Below are 15672 nucleotides of genomic sequence, written 5' to 3'. Positions count from 1 at the left end.
GGTTACTCTTATGGAAGTTGTGCATGTCCTGTTGTGTTGTGTGTCTCTAATAGAGTTGGGACTTCCTCCCATCCGACCTGAGACTCACTGCCACCCTCTCTCTTTGTTGTGAAATAATCTTGACACAAGTAACACTAGCTACTCACCAAGCACGTGAACCTTGTTGTTCAAAGACAAAGCAGACCACTCTCTTATGCTGACAAGAAAGAGCTAAGGCATATCTTTAAGATAATGGAAATCGGGCCATCATACCAAATGGGACTCCTACACCAAACAATGTGAGGTCTAGTTGGGACTTCATATCGGGGAGATCCCCTGATGTTGGCGGGTCCAGCACCGTCAACAGAAGGATTGCCTGTGTCACAGAAGGAGGTGTGCTCGCCGGGAAATCCAATGACGAAGATGGAACAACACCACTCAAGGACTCTTCTTTCTACTCCAACAAGGGGGATAGAGAAAAATAGAGTGCCAAGCTGGATTAAGAAAAAGTGACCAGTGACACTGAGGAACCCTTGTCAAGAGGAGAAATACAAGCATATTATACTCCAAGTCTAGTGAATCACCATAGGGAGTCACTAGAGGGAGGTTTGATATTTCTAATCTCCATAGATCCCACTTAACTTATTTTATAATCCCTCGGGATTGATTGTTGTGTCATCTTCCCTTACAACTAAAGATCATTTGCATGGGGAAAGCAATGATGGTGCTCCACGCGTTGTGATTTACACTTGTGAGAGAATTTGATTTATATAGCTCAGGTTTCAAGCATCTCCTCGCTCCATTTTCGTTGTTCCCTCCCATAAAAAATCAACACATGGAAACTTTTTATCAACTTTTCTTGTTCCTCACCTTTATCTTTGTCAATCCTGAAGTATATGCAGACTTGACTAAGGGAACCTGAAAAACATTGCGAATGATATATGTCGTGGCTTTTCTTAGCGAGGAACCGATCGCAACCACCAATTATGTGATGCTTGTTTTAACTATTAGTTAATGATGCAGAAGAAGGAATTACTACAATTGAATCTTCTCACTAAATGGACCTAACATAGAATAATGAAATTGTTCCATCTGTAATTCAAATTAATCCTGTTGTAGATGATGTTCAGTGCTAATGTCATTGAACAAAATGTAATTGAAGAGAATGGTCCTCCTCGAAATGAGAATAGAATTACATCGAGAGAGAGGTTTCTTTTGACATCCCGAAGGCGAGCTTCATATTTTGCATATTTCAATCCTCAAATTGGTGAACCATCATCTTCTCAGCAGAGGTCCCAACCCAATGCTCGTTAGGAAAAGCTTTCTGGCAATGACAACCTTGTTTCTTTAGTTAATTAATGGAAGCCTTCCTGGGAAAAAGACTTTGTGACCCAAGTTATACCTCCTTGGCTATGATTTATGTTTAAAGTTGTTGTGAAAACATGTTTAACATATTGAGACACTGGAAAGAATTCCTAATTCAGCCAAGAACATAATCTATACTTATTTCTGTGCATTGTGTAAAATGACTCCTCGGACCTTAGGATTATTCATTACAAGGTCTCCAACACAAATTTGCATTCCAGACTTCTCTCTTATACTAAAGGAAGATCTTACCAAGCTCATTGCAGAATGTTCAACAACTAATCTAGAGGTACTACAATTGGGCATGTGTGGATGTGCTTTTTCAGATTGTTTACTACAAGCTACCTTTGCTCGTTCTTCTGAAGGGTGCATATCGCCTATCATATGTTGGATTAAGATCATTTGTGCAGATGGCTCATTTGCTAAAAACTGTTGATTTGAGATAGTGCTCATTATTATCTATAGCTGGCATTAATACTCTAGCTGACACTTTGGCTCCAATGATTAAGGAATTGTGTATGGACTGGTGCTAGCAACTATAACCCTTCAAGATTATGTCTGCATTAAATGAGATGCACAAATTGGAAGTGCTATCATTGGTAGGGATACCTGGTGTTAAGGATGAGTTTGTCTGTGAACTACTTTGTTATCTCGGCTGTGACTTGAAAGAAATTTCTCTAGCAAACTGTGGAAATCTAAATGATGGTGTCGTAGAAGTAATAGGTGTAGTTTGTTGTGCACTAAATGTTCTTATTCTAGACAATCTTTCTCTTTTGACTGACATAGGACTTGGACACCTTGCAAATAGTTGCATATCACTTCAAACCCTATCGTCTAAAAGATGTCCATTCAGTGATGAAGTTGTTGCCATATCCATTGGTGCTTCAAGGAATTGTCTATCTGATCTTTCCCTCAACAATGTAAAAGAGGTTGCAAATCATATTGTCTTAGCCCTTGTGTGCAATACCCATGACACTTTGTCAAGATTAGATGTATCTTGGTGTCGCAACTTGAAAGATGAGGCTCTAAGGTTGTTGGTAGATTCTTGTTCTCTTCAACGAGAACTTATATTATTTGGTTGCACCCAGGTTACAAATAAATTCCTTTAAGGTCATTCAAATACTATTTTCAAAGTTACTGGAGTGAAGGACGGGCCCCTTTACTAAGAGGTATATTCATCATCCTGTATTAAAAGTGAGGGAAGACTACCTTCTACACAATGTGTGCCACAAAGGGTGGGATGATCCTGTTATTGCACAATATTTCATTTTGTAGTTGCAGACTTGTAAGGTTGTTCTCGTGATCCTAAAGAATGGAGGATGATTGTGGTCTACTCAGTTGTTATGCAATTTTTTTAAGGCTTGCATGGTTGATTTCCACAATGTACGAAATTATTCTCTTACAAATGTAAAGTGTAAGTGTTTGCAAGATGTACAACAATGCCATTATTATACAGTGATTTATTAAGAGTCAATAATCAACAAAGAAGACCTTACATCACTTATTTTTTTAGGAAAAAGGAATATATATACTTTGAGGATAGAGAATTTCAGGATTATGAGGATGCCAACTGTTGATGAGAAGATTCCTTTGAGTCTTTTTTTACGGTCCGCTACTGTTGTTGTGCATGTTGCTATAGTTGTTGCCATATAAATTGAAGACCAAATTCAAGTTAATGTTGCCAAATCAATTTTAATGTAAAAAACATCTTCATTTTCAATGGTTGGTCAAAGATTAACACAAAGAACTTTGATTCATTCCTCAAATTTCTCTAGAAGTCCTTGAACTCCATCATGAGTAGCTTTTTCCTTTGCATTTAATTCATTTCTCAAATTTATCTAGAAGTCCTTGAACTCCATCATTAAGTAGTTTTTTCCTTTGCATTTAATTATTTCATTTCCTGCTTGTTAAGCCTATATGTTTTTACAAGAGATGCTTGCCTTTTTATCACTGGAGCTTGGCCTATTAATTGAACTGGATTGGATAACTTGAGAGTGAACTAATACCCGATATTAGTTTGGCCTCTTCGTAAGGCACACTATTATATTTTTTTTAATTATGTTGTATGTGTGGTTTATATTGAAATTGGGAATGAGGAATTTTGATTGGAATTAGGTTTGATGAATTTTGATTTTTAAATAAATGAGTGGACAAGATTGGATTTCAAGAGAATATTTTTCGTCTAATACATCATCCATCCAACAAATATATGAAAATTATTTGGACAAATTTTCAGTTTTAAATCAAAGAATAACATATTTAATTTTAAAATCATTTATTTCACCACCTATTAAGTGCTACGTTGAACTTCCAGTGATTGACTGCATGTTCAAGATTCGTTGGGTTTTGAATCGTCCAACAAACATTGGTATTCCTCTACAGTTGTGGCTCTCACTAACTGATTGAAACATATCGGCGGAGATAGGAATATTTTCATACTCCTCTGTCGCTGTGACTTTCACTAATCGATTGAGAAAGATGAGTGAGACATTACTACGTTCACAAACATGGTAGTGGCTTCCATGACCATGGTTGTCCTTTTCTTTTTGGTTGTTGCTGCTAATCACCAATTTAAACTAAAAGAAATGTATGATCATAAATAAATTACTATTCACAGGTTTTGATCTCCAACTAAAACCCAATATGCTTGGTTGCATCTAATCACCAATTTTGTAAATCATCTCTAATTACGCCAAAAGGTGTTTTGTCTATGGAGTTGGTTGGGCAAACATTGTTCAACCCAGCCAATCTCCTTGCTCCATTTTCGTCATTCCCTCCCATCAAAAATCAACACGTGGAAACCTTTTATCAACATTTCTTGTTCCTCAAGATATATTTCGTCTTTATCTCTGGCAAGCCTAGGAAATAATCATATGCAGACCTATCTGAGGGGTAGGTCATTTTTCAAGGCAGAGGTATAGCGTCTCTAGGGGTAGGTCGGGTGAAAGGGAAGGGGTTTAACATCTCAGGGGTAGGTCATTTTCCAGGGAAAAGATATAGTGTCTCATAATATTTTACGCTATCTTCAACTAGGTTTAGTAATTCTCCTATTGCCACATATTCATTTTCCGTGTCCTCTATCTAACCAGGCAAAGAAAGTGAAGATAAATATGGATGTCCCTTGTGGTATCACAGATAGGATTTGAGTATACCGTATTTTGAAGCCACATTTTCATCTTCATTGTGGTGAAGGAAACGGTAATATGTGTCCCACAACTTGATCCCAAGTATAGAAGGTAGATTTGTCGTACTTGTTCAACTTCGGCGTTCCTAGTGCAAATCTAAGAGGAAGATTAGGGTTTGAAATGAATAGGCAACCATCAGAAACAAGGTCAGCTTCTCCACCACTCACTGCAGTCATTCGAGAGTCCCTTGTATAACCTCTGGTGCCCATAAGTGGGCCTTTATAGGTCAGTCTCAGCAGGTAATGGAAATTATGGAACTTCGAAATTTCCTTTTGATGCCATCGTTGATGATAATGGTCGCGCATTTGAAATTTCCTTTTGATGATACTTGTTGTGTAGGTCGTTGATGTCGTCTTTCATGAATTGGTCAATTAGATAGCCATGGCCAACGTGGATATCTGTTGAAAATAGCAACAAGAAATGATAAAAATAGAATCCAGAATATTCCAATTTTAATTTGTCCTTGAATTAAAATTGTGAATTAAAATTCAAATTTAGTCTTACCAGTTGCTTGAAAATAATTAATTAATTCATTATGGATTAATTAGTTGGAGAAATTCAAGTTAGAAGTCTTTCTACAGTCATGCAAGAGTTATCCCTTAAATTAAGGAGATTATCCCTTAATTAAGGAGATAAGATTGAGTTATATTTGAGTTGTAATTAGTTAACTCAGTTTACTGAGTCAAGTCCAGTTAAATTAGTTCCAAACTATTTGAGGAACTAATTGTGAGTTATCAGTCAGTTGATGCATGCATGCACTCAACCAGTGTACTCCAAATAACTGAAGAATCCCTCATCAGGAACTCATGCATATCTATTCAGAGAAAGACCCAGTTGAGATTAAAGTCAAGGACAGTTTACTGTCAGTTGCATGTATTTTCCTATAAAGGAAACTCATGCATGTAGTCAAGGTAAGGTTCCTTGAGGATTGCGCAGTTCTGACAGTGTGTTAGAGCAGTGTGTGAGAGCAGTGTTCCACTCGGTGAAGGAGATCATCCCAGAGGAATTGCGCAAGGAAATAGGAGCTTAGAGGGTAGAGGAGAAGTCTTGTGAGAAGCTTTGATTGCCTGTGAGCATACAGGAGGATTGTACTGAGAGCTGGCTAGCTGTGAGAGCTAAGGCTTTGTATAATTCTAATGTATTTCCACCTTGTATGATAATACAGATAGTGGGGTTTTTAGCTGAGGCTTTCGCCTGAGTATTTTCTGTGTTTCATGTGCATTGATTCTTCTTCATCTGGTTATATGTGTTCAGCTCTAGTTCAGCTCAATCTTTAAGCTTCTGCAAAGCAAATTGATAGTAGAAGTAGATTATAGTATTTTGCTTTGGTTATATTGCATTATTGGGTTAATCTACAGTCAGATTTTCTACATGATCTTAGAGCGAGATTTGTAGAGAATTTGCAGAATTTCTACATGGTATAAGATCTAGTTGATCTATAGATAAATTTCTACATGGTATCAGAGCTAGCTGATTTATAGAGAAATTTCTACATGGTATCAGAGCTTTGAACTGTATACGGAGAAGAGAATTCAAAGTTTGAAGTTCAGGGTTGTAGGTGCAAATCGAATTCATATCATACTTCAAGGTTGGCCAATGGCGTTCTATGGCTTGAGACTCGAGTATGCCTTGGAAGGCAGCTCAAATTACATAGCATGGAAAGATCGCATGGAGGCTATATTAGAAGACAATGGCTTGAAGGATTTCAAATCAAGAAATCCCAAAGCCAGGTTCAACTAATGCACAAAAGTTGGCTGAGTGGAAGAAGTGTGTGGCGAGGGCGAGACGGATCATCCTTGAGGGAGTTCGAGACCATATTGTCTCGAGTCTCCATGGGAAGGATACTCCATATTCAATGTGGAAGACATTGAAGGACCTCTACCAGAACAGTAGCGACTAGAGGAAATTGGCGCTCAAGGATAAGATTCGAAGAATCAAGATTGAGAACGGCAATACTATTTCCACATATCTGAACAAGCTCACCACTTGTAAAGATAAGCTTGGAAGTGTTGGAATAACTACTTTCGATGATGATATGGTGAGCCTCGCTCTCCTTGGCCTTCCAAAGAGCTCAAATAGCTACCAGGACTCTGTGAATGGAAGGGAGAAACTGTCGGATTGGGAACAACTATGGTCGGCTCTCATGCAGGAGGAGATCAGGAGGAGCACTCGAGATGGTTCTTCATCCATGCAGGAGGAGATCAGGAGGAGCACTCGAGATGGTTCTTCATCCAAGGATGATGATGAAGAAAATATGGCCTTAGCGAGTAAGGCAAGGAAAGGGAAGGGGAAGGATTCCCATTCCAAATCGAATTCTTCTCATGGAGGGAAGAAGGGTGACAAGTCTAAAGTGAGATGCTTTAATTGTCACGAGATGGGACATTATGCGACTAATTTCCCATCGAAGAAGTCCAAGAAGGGATCCTCGGATGGATCGGAAGGTGAGGCATTAACCTCTCAGTTCAAAATGGACTTTACCCTCATCGCATGCATAGTATCATCGATGATGGGTTGTGTCTGGTATCTTGATAGTGGAGCCTCATTCCACATGATTGGCGATAAAAGTATTTTCAGTACCTTGGAGGAGAAAGACCTCAAGATGCGCATAGAGATGGGTGACGAAGAAAGGTATAGTGTTTCAGGAGTGGACATGGTTTCTTTTCAGAGGGATCTTGGAGCTCCTATCACCTTAAAAGATGTCAAGTATGTGCCTGGACTGGAGAAGAACTTGGTATCGGTCACGATGTTGGAGGACAAAGGCTACGATGTTGTCTTCAGTAAGGGAAAAGTTTTCCTTAGACACATCACCACGAGACAAGTGAAACAGATCGGTTCACGAGTCAAGAACCTGTATGCTCTTGAGGTTCAAGATGCATGTAAAGCCTTGAGGAGCAAGGCAAATGTTAGAGACTTGGTGGTTGAGAGGGAGAGTAAATTACCTCTCAACATGTAGTCCCAGAAGAAGTCTTAGACAATTGTGGAGGAGCCACAATTGGAGAAGTGGGCAGAGGGATCACATGAAGCCATACCTCTAGGTGTGAGGTGGGGTGATGTGAAGTGATAGTCTCAAGAAGGTTGAAATTGGGCAGGCTCCATTGAGAGGTTTTATTTCATGGATCGTACCTTGCTACGGGAGCCCAAAGTACATAGTAGCGGGAAGAATCAATGGGATTGATCCAGTCAAAGATCAAAGTGACAGAGGCTAGAGTAGTCAGATACTGAAGAGCACAGAGAAGGATTGACAACAGTGCAAAAAGGCAGAGTCATCCGAAGTGCAAAGTTTTCAGTTGACAAAGGCAATAGCAATCAGAGACTTTGATGACATATGCATCATACTGATTCAGGTTGGATGTTTTTTTGTTTCTGGATTTGCTAGAGCAACAACACTTGATAGATGTGTTGCATGCAGAACATTCCAACGGTTCACAATCGGGATTGAGTTGAATTCCTTTCGTGTTGAGAGGGAGTGTTGAAAATAGCAACAAGAAATGATAAAAATAGAATCCAGAATATTCCAATTTTAATTTGTCCTTGAATTAAAATTTGGAATTAAAATTCGAATTTGGTCTCACCAGTTGCTTGAAAATAATTAATTAATTCATTATGGATTAATTAGTTGGATAAATTAAAGTTAGAAGTCTTTCTGCAGTCATGCAAGAGTTATCCCTTAAATTAAGGAGATTATCCCTTAATTAAGGAGATAAGATTGAGTTATATTTGAGTTGTAATTAGTTAACTCAGTTTACTGAGTTAAGTCCAGTTAAATTAGTTCCAAACTGTTTGAGGAACTAATTGTGAGTTATCAGTCAATTGATGCATGCATGCACTCAACCAGTGTACTCCAGATAACTGAAGATTCCCTCATCATGAACTCATGCATGTCTATTCAGAGAAAGACCCATTTGAGATTAAAGTCAAGGACAATGTACTATCAGTTGCATGTGTTTTCCTATAAAGGAAACTCATGCATGCAATCAAGGTAAGGTTCCTTGAGGATTGTGCAGTTCTGACAATGTGTTAGAGCAGTGTTCCACTGGGTGAAGGAGATCATCCCAGAGAAACTGCGCAAGGAAATAGGAGCTTGGAGGGCAGAGGAGAAGGCTTGTGAGAAGCTTTAATTGCCTGTGAGCATCCAGGAGGATTGTACTGAGAGCTGGCTCGTTGTGAGAGCTAAGGCTTTGTATAATTCTGATGTATTTCCACCTTGTATGATAATACAAATAGTGGGGTTTTTAGCTGAGGCTTCCCCTTGAGTATTTCCTATGTTTCATGTGCATTGATTCTTCTTCTTTTGGTTATATGTGTTTAGCTCTTATTCAACTCAATCTTTAAGCTTCAGCAAAGCAAATTGATAGTAGAAGTAGATTATATTATTTTGCTTTGGTTATATTGCATTATCAGGTTAATCTACAGTCATATTTTCTACATGATCTTAGAGTGAGATTTGTAGAGAATTTGCAGAATTTCTACATGGTATCAGAGCTAGCTGATCTATAGAGAAATTTGTACAATATCAACCCCGTCAAAACTTGCAAGATTGATAATAATTGTCTCACAGTGGTTTTATTGTTCCCTTTATGTGAATCCAAAGGCAAAATCATTAGGGTTACTTGGTTACCTGCAGCCATGGCATTTTTGGCAGCCTGACAGCAATATTGGACGAAAAGAAGGCTTTGAGTGCTCTAGGGTTTGAATACTTGTCTAACGATCCGTCTGTCATATTTATTTTCCACTCATTTGAAATCTTCTTGCTCGTCGATGAAACGGGTAAATCTCCTTTGGGTTGGTAAATTGTATATCAAACAAACAAAATTAGGGTTATGTAGTTAAGAAAATGAATTGAAAGTAATCATTTACTTGTGCTTGAAACGAAAATCAAAGGATGTTTGGAGCACATTATGAATATCAGTTTAAGAACAAGAATTCACCAATATGTGATGCCCGCCCAACGTGCTAGAGTTGACAGAAAATTATACCGCCCTTCATATGTACCGCATAAACAACTCGTTTCAGGGATTTATTTTTTCATTGGTAAAAATTCCTGGCAAATTGGGAAACCTACTAAAACAAACTATCAGAATGCCTTGCAGCATATTTATATTAACAAAATTGTTGTTGGAGAGGTATTAGAAATAGGGTGCCCAAATCTTGTTTCTCCAATAGAAGAAGCTTCATTGATGAGAAATCCTCCCGGAGTGCTTCTTTGTGAATAAAAATTAACATGGGCAAGCTAAGGAGCGTGATTTATTGCTTGCTATCTTTTCATTGGAGCCAGCACATCTCTGCAAGGTGAAATATGCCTAAAATGTTGTTGTTAGAAAACATGATTCCAGTACCATGCCTCAATCTGCAATGAGCCTTTACCCTTTATCCTTGCAACCTTCATTAACAGAATCACCAAGCCCAAGAGATGCCAGAAACCTTTTCTCGTTTCCCATCTACATATTTTAGTTTCGCGGCCCATGGATCCCAATTGGTTTGGTGAGTGGCTCCCACAGGATACCCGATTTCATAAGGAGTATTGTTCGGGTCAAACAAGGATGCCCCCATTTTTCCTTGTCGTCAAGGCAATTCTACTAAGTGGATAGATAACTTGTACAACACTTTAAACCAAGAGGGTCGCGACGATGGATCGACAATCCACAACAACTTTTGGTTATCATAGTTCTCAACTCAGGTATGGTTCTTACTATTTATTTCTCAAACTTGGAAACCATATTGTATTCTCATCGCAAACATTTCATTTTGATATCCAATGAGATGGAAGAAAAAAAAAAAAGAAAAAAAAATCAGTGAAAACCAATTTGAATAGTTGAGCCACTCTTCTCCCGATATTGTTGGTGCTCTGTTATGGTAAAATGGTTGAAACTTGAAAGTATATATTTTTAGGTTATAAGTCTAGCTCCCCTTTGTTTTGGGTTGGAGTTGAGGTATTTCTCCCACTGGCACTATACTAGTCTTTTAATTGCCTCTTTACCAAACTCCTCCAGGCTTGAGTTGACTCAAGTCTGACTCCAATCTTTGGGGAAAGAATCAAATCAGGGCCATTAAGAGATAACTTGGTCCGGAGTGTTGTCACAATAGTCAGATTGACTATCAAACTTTATTCTATCTTTAAAAGGACAAAAAAAGTCGTTATCCTTGTTTATTTATCTGATTTCATAACTTGGTCTCATAACATATAGATGGAAAACCACCCGTCGATGCCCAAAATCCATGGAATTTTGTTGGATGTGTTATCATCTATAGCATCCGTCGATGCTATAGAAAGTAAGACTCAAGTAGAGATTGCATCCATTGCCACGACCTCTTTCGATTGCATGGACTGGAGTGGTTCTTGAGGTTTGGAGGTTAGAAAGTTTTCCCTCTTCAATGTGGCATTCTGCACCCATAAGGTGACATTCATGATGCACCCTGACATGTAGCGCAAGGAGATAGTTTCCTTCCACATTCCTGGCTCCTCCTTTCGGCATTCCTTTGCACCTCTCGGTGCAATTTCTAGTTAAAATAAAATATGAAAAAAACAAAAAACAAAAAAAAAAAATTATATATATTTTAATATAATTGAAATTTTCTAATACTATGAGAAAAGGAAAAAAATAGATAATTTTTTCTCAACATACAGAATTCTAAAAATAATGAATACATTTTATTTATTTTAAAAATTTAAAGGAAGAGAGTGCGTGATGGAAACCCTGATGCCTTCAACCACTATCCTATTCTTGAGATATTTTTTGCTTCAAGACTATGCCATTTGTCGAAAACCCCTTCATCTTGTTGCTTCTACTGCAAATCTGGTAAACAAGAGAGGATTGTTTTTGCAATAGAGTTCTTCCTACATTTAATCTAAAGTTATTGCTTCATATATTTTGAAGTTTTCAGTCTTCATGAAACCACTTTCAGGGGGCACTTTCTAAATTTAGGTGAAAGTCGGCGATCTTGTCTCTACGCTCGCTACCAGAATTCAAGATAGGATAACAATTCCCTTCGTTTTTATGCGGCTTCTTCATGGTGGTAGGCAACTTCAAGAAAGGAATTCACTTAGAGATTACGGCATAGCCAAGGATGCTTCAATATTTTTAGTTTCAAGATTAAATGGTGGAACTAAAGGCTGGGGTGTGACCTTTGCCTCTTAGTCAAAATCCTTCAAGCATATCCTCAAACCAAGCGTCACACAATCAATTCCTAGAGAGATCTCAAGGTCAACCTTCATTGTGGATCAGGCGGAAATTATTACAACTATTAAAGTGGATCATCCTCAATCCATTGATGCTTACACAGATTATTTGATGCATGTCATTATATGTTGATTTAATGGGTTGTGGCCTTCGACATCTACGCTCCAGGAATGGATGCATCAGACCTAGTCCCTAAATATAGATTTTTTTTTGCTTGAAGGGTTTCTTTATGGTGTATTATAAATATCTTCAGGATTTTCAAAAGGTCTTTTATGAAGAACCTTGATTTTGGGGTCATGTTGGGATTTTTTTTCAAAACTTGGTTTTATGGTTTTAAACCCTCTTTCTATGCCAACTACGGTCACTCCAATTTGGGTAAGATCCCTAAATAGGCCGCTTCATCTACTACATCCAAACATCTTAGCTAATGTGGAAAACTCTCTCAAGTGTTTCATTAAAGTAAACACAGAAAGGCTTGAGAAGGGTATTGTGACCTTTGCTCAAATATGTGTTGAAATTAATCTTAGTAAAGGGTTGATGGACAAAATACTCATCGACTGGAGCGACTTTATCTTTTTGCAGCCAATGGACTACGAAATAAAATATCATGCTACAGGATCTGTCAACAACCCAATCATCTCCATAATGTGTGTCCCTCTTCTCAAGGGCTCTCTCCTCCTCTGGATGCCAGGAATAAGTCACGAGGATGGCAAGATCCAAAAGTTCCAAAAGGATCTAAGACCTCTTCAACTCACAAGCCAAAAAATATGTAGCAACAAAAAACTTCTATAGCTAAAACAAGTCCTTCAGCTTCAACCCAACCACTTGCAGGGACATCTCATCATGCATATGTTGAGATCCATCCCTCGAATGGAGATGCACGAGATACAACTATGGTCTTGGCTTTGTCAACGAGCGAGCACAAATGCTTGCATGCATCAGATCACTTGGACAGTGATAAGGAAGAAGCTAACATAGCAAACTCTTCAGATTTGGAATTGGATCAAGGAACTGCAGTCATTGTCTCCTCTACATATGCTCCTAGTAACTCCTCAGAATGGATTGATACATAACAAAAAAGGAAAAAAGGACCCTTGGAAAACCCCATGATCATTCCTAGGTTCTTTTACTAAGAAAGTAGTAAATGTATTGGCATTGTCAATTGTAGATTGGTTATTTTTCATGTAAATTCAGGTCAGTTTGTCTCTTGATATTGGATTTGGTTGGTTTTCCCATGGAAATGACCAAACTAAATTTTTGCGAACATGTAATTGATTGATCAAAAAGTAATACAATTTTTTTAATTAAAAAAAATTAACAAATCACACATTAATTATAAAAATTAAAAGCTAATCATAACTTGACCACTAAATCCACTTGATTAGTGACTTATGTTTCTCAGTGTGAGTCTTCAATCATCCCACCATGCTTAGAATATTCCAAGAACATCTCCTACTCCTGTAAGTTGACATGGCTAGAAATTTCAACAAGTCTTTGCTCTATAAGTTGACATGGCTAGAAAACCAATGACCATTCATGGGTTCTTTTACTAGGAAATTAGTAAATGTATTGCCACTGTCAATCATAACTTGGTTATTTTTTATGTAAATTTAGGTTAGCTTGTCTCTTAATATTGAAATTGGTTGGTTTTCCCTTAGAAATGACCAAGCCAAATTTTTCTGCGAACAGAAAGTTAATTGATCATAAAGTAATATAATTTTTTAATTAAAAACAAATAAAAGAATTTTTTTAAGGAGATGCCTTTAGTGTGACTTTTTGGACTTTCCGGGCCGGAATCCGGTGGAAAATTTTGAGGTTAAATCTTGATTTGTGTTATTTAAACTGGTTTTTTAACTGCATATTTGGATTCAGCACCCTGAAAAACCCCTAGGACGTTTTGATTGTGCAAGGATTACCCATCAAGTTTGTGATTTCAATAAATTGCTGCCGGATTTTAGAAAAATTTGACCAAAAAAACCCACCAGAAAAGTTTCCAAAAAATCACACTAATGACAGCTCCTTTTTTTTATTAAAAATAAAATAAATAGCAAATCACACATTAATTATACAAATTAAAAAATAATCATAACTTTACCACTAAATCCACTTGGTTAGTGACTTATGTTTCTCAATAAACCCTCTTCATTAGCTATTTATGTTTCGTCTTCCATCATACTTATAGCTACTTATGTTTCTCACTGGAAATCTTCCATCATCCCATCATACTTATAGCTACTTATGTTTTTCACTGGAAATCTTCCATCATCCCACCATACTTATAATATTCTAAAGACATCTCCTACTTCTGTAAGTTAACATGGCTAGAAATTTCAACAAGTCCCTGACATTGAAGAGGATGACATCCAATGCAATGGATTACATTCATTCTAAGATTTTTGTTCCCAAATCCTTAGAACCAGTATTTGCATCATTAATCTTATATAGAAGAGCTTTTTAGGATTCTGGCTTATATAAGCTTAGCCTCAACCTAGAACCACCATGATTCTGCCTACTTAGAAGACATAAACAGTTTGGCCTGAAGACTAGCAGTTTACTTGTAGTAATTTGTACAGTTTCTTATAATATTCTAAAGACATCTCCTACTCTTGTAACTTAACATGGCTAGAAATTTCAACAAGTCCCTGACATTGAAGAGGATGACATCCAATGCAATGGATTTCATTCATTCTAAGATTTTTGTTCCCAAATCCTTAGAACCAGTATTTGCATCATTAATCTTATATAGAAGAGCTCTTTAGGCTTCTGGCTTATATAAGCTTAGCCTCAACCTAGAACCACCATGATTCTGCCTACTTAGAAGACATAAACAGTTTGGCCTGAAGACTAGCAGTTTACTTGTAGTAATTTGTACAGTTTCTCAAATTTCATTGAACCTCACAACATACCCATTAATGATCACACAACAATCAATACAAATTGGGAACAAATATCTGTAGAACAATGAGACCCCAAACCATACAAAAATGCATGAAGGGTGGAGAAGAGAAGCAACCTGGAGAAAAATCCAGGGTGACTACAAAAAAGATTGATAATATCTGTAGACATATTTAACCCGAGAGCTCAAACTGCACCAGTCTGCCTGCGAATGGGAAGCAACGCTTGTAAAATAAATGTACCCATTAATGATCACACAACAATCAATACAAATTGGGAACAAATAGCTGTAGAACAATGAGACCCCAAACCATACAAAAATGCATGAAGGGTGGAGAAGAGAAGCAACCTGGAGGAAAATCCAGGGTGACTACAAAAAAGATTGAGAATATCTGTAGACATTTTTAACCCGAGAGCTCAAACTGCACCAGTCTGCCTGCGAATGGGAAGCAATGCTTGTAAAATAAATGTAGCATTCGCGTCCTGTTACAGCCAAACCTTTCTGAAAAAGGTTGGCTCGTCATTACGACTCCACTGGGGATCGAACCCAGAATCTCTGGTTTCGTAGACCAGCGCCTTATCCATTGGGCCATGGAGTCACATGTACACCCATAATTATTTTAATTCTAAGCATTTCCCTGCAAGCACATTACATTTTTTTTATAGTGTGCTTCATGCGTTTGATTTTAGTTGCTTCTACGCAAAAATAGGACAGTTGGAAAGTTATTCAACCATTACGGAAAGGTAGAAATATGTTCAGTGGTTAACATTTTAATTGTAGAAATTTTGAGCTAAAAATTGCAACAAAAAAAAAAAAAAACTCAGTAGTATTATATAAGATATATAACGACTAATAATTAGGTCATAGCTGAAAAATAAGTTCACCCAATCTGAAAACAATAAACTCCAGATAGGACTGATCTGGTATATCCTCAATATGCCTATAGTCAGTACACAGCATTATACATTATATGAAGATACAACCTAATGATAGTATGATGGAGAAGAATATGCCACATCATCAAAATTCAAGAAGATAAAGGTTCGGTTTTCCACCTGCAAGACAAAAT

At 37.5% G+C, this 15672-nt stretch overlaps 1 non-coding gene across 1 annotated transcript; it reads right to left on the bottom strand.

Annotated features, from left to right (window-relative positions):
* Window positions 1-15128: 15128 nt before the first annotated feature.
* TRNAR-ACG (transfer RNA arginine (anticodon ACG)) lies at window positions 15129-15201 on the bottom strand. The gene has a single exon. It is a non-coding gene; the product is annotated as a tRNA-Arg (tRNA).
* Between the last annotated feature and the right edge of the window lie 471 nt (window positions 15202-15672).

The sequence above is a fragment of the Pinus tabuliformis genome, chromosome 7 (genome assembly GCF_031772625.1).
Source record: "Pinus tabuliformis cultivar Carrire ecotype Pingquan chromosome 7, CPIR1, whole genome shotgun sequence".
NCBI lineage: Eukaryota > Viridiplantae > Streptophyta > Pinopsida > Pinales > Pinaceae > Pinus > Pinus tabuliformis.
The sequence above is the reverse complement of the archived record's forward strand: the minus strand, read 5'-3'. Positions and strand labels throughout refer to the sequence as shown.